Raw genomic sequence first — 6,541 nt, 5'->3', positions numbered from 1 at the left:
TCAAAACAATTCAGCAAGATGAACAAGAAAGATGTTGGAGTCAAGATTCCTTTTCTTGATAAAGATAATTACCATCATTGGAAGGTAAAGATGCATCTTCATATGCTTTCTCAAGATGAGGCCTATGTGGACTGCATAGAAAGAGGCCCTCATATTCCAATGAGAGATGCAACAGGAAATGAACCATCAGTTCCGAAGCCAAGGCATGAATGGTCTGATCCTGATCTTGCAGAAGTCAGGAAAGATAAAAAGGCCATGAACATTCTGTTCAATGGTGTTGATGCAGATATGTTTGATAACATCATCAACTGCAAGACTGCCAAGGAAGTTTGGGACACAATACAGATAATCTGTGATGGTACTGAGCAAGTAAGAGAAAATAAAATGCAGCTCCTGATTCAGCAATATGAGCATTTTCACAATGAAGAAAGTGAGTCACTCACTGACATTTTTAGTAGATTCCAAAAGCTACTAAATGCTCTTAAATTACATGGAAGAGTCTATCAGACTAAAGACTCCAATCTCAAATTTCTTAGATCTCTTCCAAAGGAATGGAAACCAATGACAGTCTCATTGAGAAACTCACAAGATTATAAGGAGTTTACTTTGGAGAGACTGTATGGCATTCTGAAGACCTATGAGCTTGAAATAGAGCAGGATGAAAGAATGGAGAGAGGAAAGAAGAAAGGAGGATCCATTGCACTAGTGGCTGAACTGGAAAAGGAGAAGGAAGTGAAGATGGAAGCTGTGGAATCAAGTTCAAAGGCCTGTGAAAGCAAGGGTAAAGGGCTAGCTGCAGAAAGTGAAGATTCTTTGAGTCAAGATGACATGGAGGACATTGATGAGCACCTAGCATTCCTTTCAAGAAGATTTGCCAAGCTCAAGTTCAAGAAGAACTTTGGAGCTGCCAAGCCAAATAGAAACATGGTTGATAAATCAAAATTCAAGTGTTTCAAATGTGGCTTGGCAGGGCATTTTGCAAATGAGTGTAGAAAGTCAGATTCCAGTAAGAAAAGATTTGAGTCTGTGGATTATAAGCAAAAATATTTTGATTTACTCAAACAGAAGGAAAGGGCTTTTATTACACAAGAGAATGACTGGGCAGCTGATGGTTTGGATGAAGATGAGGATGTTAGCTATGTCAATCTAGCCCTTATGGCCAAGTCGGATGAAACAGAGACAAGTTCCTCAAGCAATCAGGTAATTACTACAAACCTTGCACATTTATCTAAAGCTGAGTGTAATGATGCAATAAATGACATGTCTACAGAATTGTATCATTTGCGTGTTACACTTAAGTCCCTCACTAAAGAAAATGCTAAAATCAAAGAAAACAACTTGTTTTTGAGTGAGAGGAATAATGTGGTTGAGTCTCAGTTTGTTGAGTTTGAGAAACTAAAAATTGAGTGTAGAATTGCTAAGGAGGAATTAACTGAGTCCTTGAAAAAGGAAGAAATTTTAAAGAAGCAGCTCGATCGTGAATAGGAGGTGATTAAAACATGGAAAACATCCAGAGATGTTCATGCTCAAATCACCAAGGTTCAAGGAATTGAGTCCTTTTGTGATGAAGCCTGGAAAAAGAATAAGGAGAAACTAAAACCTATTTTGGTAGATGGATTGCTGACAGATGTAGACTCGACGGATGATGAGGACTATCCGTCGGATAACAAAATGTGTTATCCGTCGAATGATAAAAATCCTCATCCGTCGGCTGTGAGCAAACCCATTAGCAAAGCCAAATTAACCAAGCTAAATGAAAAGTATGGGTCTGTTTCCAAGAACTTTGTTTCAGGGGAGTCAAGTCAAGCCAAGAAAGGGAAGAAGGCTAATGTTGGTCACATGACTGTCAAACAGTTGAGTGACAGACTTGAGAAGATAGAGGTAAAAACAGAGACTAAAAGGAAAAACAATAGGAATGGTAAAGTAGGGATTAACAAACATAATAACTACACATCTGACAAATATGCTCCTAGAAAAATCTATGTCAAATGTGGTAGTGTAAATCATTTGTCTGTTAATTGCAAATCTGCCATGCCTACTCCCATGTCTGTTCAGCCTCAATTCTTTAACATGAATGCCATGCCTCCTATGCCTGTAATAACCCCAATTTTTGGAAATTTTGAAACCCTTAGGAATAGTGTTTTTGCTGAATGAGAAAAATTTTCATGCCACACTATGTAGGGGTTCTGTTATGGATATTCTGAGATTTTATCAGTACTCTATATGATATATGAGTGTATGTAAAGATCGTCAGAATCCAATTCCGAACACTTTGATTTTTCTCGGAAATCCACTAGATACGGAAAGAATTGAATATAAGGTAATAGGATACGAAGGATTTAAATTAAAGGATTATAAGAGAGGATCATAAAAAGGAATATAATGTATTGAGAAAGGTTAAGGGAACCTAAGTAATAAGATCCCGGGTATGATCCTTCAAACGATAAACGAAAACGAAAGTTAAGCGAACCGTATAACAGATCAGCGGTCATTAGGCAAACAATTAGGAAGTTAATCAAAGGGATTAGAGAGAGTGATGTCACCCAACCAATGAGAAGAGGACAAGGAGGGAAAGATGACATCACCACATGACATGGGCATGACATGGGAAGGAAGGAGATGTGGTGGCTTTTTAACCACACAAAATCAAGGGCAACTAGGTAATTTACTAAAACAAACACAAAATCAAACCAACCAAGCCAAGCAAATCATTTTCATCAAAAAAAATCAAAAAGAAACCAAGGCATTGTTCTTCATAGCTCTCGGCTTTTTACTATTGCAAAAGGGCAAGAAATTCAAAACTCAAGATCCAAGTTTCCTAAATTGGTGAGTTAATTCCCTAATCATCTTTATGCTTAGTTAGGGCTATATCATGAGTTTAAGCCATCAATTCCTTCTCAATCTTCTTCATTTAATCAATGAAGAAGACAATGAATAGTGTTTTCAAGTTTTTAACTTGAAATTTTTCTTGATTTCCTTGAAGATCCAAGCATTCCTAAGACTTCTCAAAGCTTCTTAAGGCTTCCTAGCTCCTCCCACCACTTCAAGGAAGGTATATCATCTCCAAACCCTAGATTCCTATGTATTATAAGATGATTTTGATTAGTAGGGTGATATTGTAGCTTAATGTTTGTGATTTAGAGTTTGGGATTGAAATGGTATTGAAATGGAATGGTAAATCTTGTTGTTTTGGTTAAAAGAATGTAGTATAGTTAAATTCAAGCTTAGGCATAAGTATGAATGTTAAAATTGAATTGGTTGGGGCTGATATGATGTGATAAGGATGGATGTTGGTTGTATGTTTGATTTGAGGTTGAATTGGGTTGGTTTTGAATGGTTTTAAATTGGGAAATCGCGTAAACATAGCCGTCGTAACGTCCGATTTTCTTTAGACTGTTTTTGTGCATAACATTAGGACCCGAGAACCCCCTGCTAAATTATGACCATTGCCATTTTTAGATAGTTCGTATTACGAGCTTCGTTTTGATATGTAGTTCGTTCGATTCCGATGCACGGTTTAGGAGAAACGACCATTTCAAGTAACGGCGTTTCGCAAACGAAACTTTTCCCCTCGCCTTACTTTGAAACATAGGTTAAAGACCAAAAAGGGGTTAATTAATGTATGAAACATTTATGGTAAGTGTGTTAGGCAGTTAGTAAGACATTCGCGAAGGAATCGCCTTAAAACTCGTAAAGGTTAAATTATTAAAAATGGTGGCGCCGAGGGTACCCGAGTGACTTAAGAGAATCAGTAAGCGCAAAACAATCGTTAGAGTCTAAGTTAGTTAAAGTATAGATTTACAAGTGACTTTGGTTTAATTCCAACTTACTTGTTGCTTATAGGTTACCAGACTCGTCCCGAGCCATTTGTAACCCCCAGTCGCTCAGGCAAGTTTTCTACCCGTTATACTGTTGTTGTGATGTATATGTGTATATGCATGATCTTGTGATAAATGCATATTTGTTATTAGCAAATTCTTGCGATATATTGTAGCATGTGATATGGTATATATGCATGCCTGTTTCGTATTCTTGATTTATATATCTGTTGGTTCAAATGCTTATTCGTTGCATAATACCTATGCTAGAGATAAGCGGTATTTGCGTATACCCTTAGTATAGGGGATCAAAAGGTGAACTTTTTCTAAAACCGGGAGGCGAGGCTCCCGAGTATAATATATATATTTATATATATATATATATTGATATAGTTTTTAAAACTATTAATCGAATAAGGTTTATTCGATAACCTTATTTTATTATTGAATATTATTTCAAATATTCATCCGAGGACTTATGACTCCTTTATTTTATTATTGAATATTATTTCGAATATTCATCCGAGGACTTATGACTCCTTTATTTTATTATTGAATATTATTTCGAATATTCATCCGAGGATTTATCACTCCTTTATTTGATTATTGAATATTATTTCAAATATCCATTCAAGGGCTTATGACTCAGCTTATTATATTTATTGAATATTACTTGGATATTCATTCAAGGATTTACGACTCCTTTATTTTATGAATATTATTTATAATACTCATTCGAGGTATTATGACTCCGCTTATTACTGAAATATATTCTTTATTTTATTAAAGAATAAGGTGTCAATAATCAAACTTATTTTCGATTATTCAAATAAAGATAGTACTTTTATATAAGTATATCTTTGGTTATTTAATATCCATTTCAAGTATAAGTTTTAATACTTCTACTTCGATTATTTTTATAAGATTATTCTTTATGGGAATATTATTTAAATAATAATATTCAGATATTTTCTAAATATATTGGGACTGATTTATTTTAATAAATCAGCAGTACTCCAAACATTCTTAAATATATTTTCGAGTCTTCAAAATAATTTTTAAAGTTAGAGTGGACCCCAAAACTCATTTTTATATTTAAGATCTTCCTTTCAAAGGGGATTTAAATACTCGCTCAAAACCTGGGGGATCCGGCTCTATGGTGTATTTTATATTCGCAATAAGGTTGCAGTTTTGGTAAATGAATTGATTACTTACCCAACGTTCGGGAAGTAAGTCCATCTATTGAGTCGGCATAAGCAACATGGGCTCAGTGGGCGTCCATGATAGTGTAAGTGGCTCAGTGGGAGTCCATCAAATGCATAAGTGGCTGAGTGGCAGTCCAGCATAAGGTCCTATTGAGACCAGGGTGATGACCAGTGGGGAATTCGTCCATCTACTAGTAGAAAAGGTTACTTATTGGTATCTTTACCTGATCAGCAAGATATCAGGTTTATGCCAAAATTCTTTCCTTTCCAAATTTATTGGATATTATAATTCTGTTCATACTTTACATGACAGAGGTTTTCAGGAAACGTATGTATATATATAGGTGTATATATATATCAAGACTTAATGAAGTATATCATAACTTCATTTCCTTCAAAATATTTCAAAGATTGAATCTATTCAAGTCTTATCTTGTAGTCTCATCAGTGTGATGAACTTTTGAAATTAATTATAACTTGAACGGTGGTAGTTCAAGTAGTATTTGGAAAAAGATATAAGTATATTGGAGTATCTTGTAACTTCATCTTTTAAACTTATATCTAGCAAATGATTATCTTATGTAGGACAAAGATTTTCAGAAAAACGTTGAGACAAGGTTAGATATATTAGATCACCTTGCAACGATATTTTTATACAGTTATAAACTGGAACTTTGTGTATATTATGCATGGAAGAGGACTTCCAAGATTTTGAAAAGTATATATGTATATATACTAAATATTTTGCGACTTCATCGCATTAAAATATCAAACTTGGTTCATTTCTTTTGACCAAGACTTTCATGAGTACTATGAGAAGGCTCATATACTATTAATCATTATACATATTATTTTGGTGGGCTTGCTGCTCACCCTTGCTTTCTTCTTTCATCACACAACAACAGATAGAAAAGATGAACAGGACCAAGCTCCCGATTCGCAAGCGATTAGGAGACGTTCCGCAGTTTTCTAGAAGCGTTGATGCCGTCGTAGCTGAGGTAGGAGCTACCAATAGGCTAGGCTTTCAACTTTTGATGTACCAGATTTATGTATATTTATGAATTGTAATAATGGCAAAGAAAATGTAAATTTATTCAGAAAACCTTTTAAGGTGTATTGGCAGATAATTGTGGAATAAAATGGCTTGTGATTATTTTTGGATATTCATCTCTGAGACTATAACTTGTGGTGTGTGTGTTTATTGTGGGGTCACAGTACAGAGTAGTTGAGTAATTATTAAGATTGGGTATTGTTAAGGGAAGTGGAACTCGTGACAACCCGGATCCCCGACCCTGGATTTGGGGGTGTTACAGAAATGGTATCAGAGCTAAGCGTTATAAACCTCAGAGATGAAGTGACATTAAGATAATAAGTACACTAAGATAAATAAGAACTCTTGCCAAGTTCATAGTCGGGCTACCTAACGTAGTACTGACAGTTAAAACCCTTACGGGAACCCTTATAAATATCGTGATAGTAACATAGTTCGTTCTCGTATAGGGCAACGGGGCACCGAAC

The sequence above is a fragment of the Apium graveolens genome, chromosome 5 (assembly GCF_009905375.1).
Source record: "Apium graveolens cultivar Ventura chromosome 5, ASM990537v1, whole genome shotgun sequence".
Classification (NCBI taxonomy): domain Eukaryota; kingdom Viridiplantae; phylum Streptophyta; class Magnoliopsida; order Apiales; family Apiaceae; genus Apium; species Apium graveolens.
Note: the sequence above shows the minus strand (reverse complement) of the source record.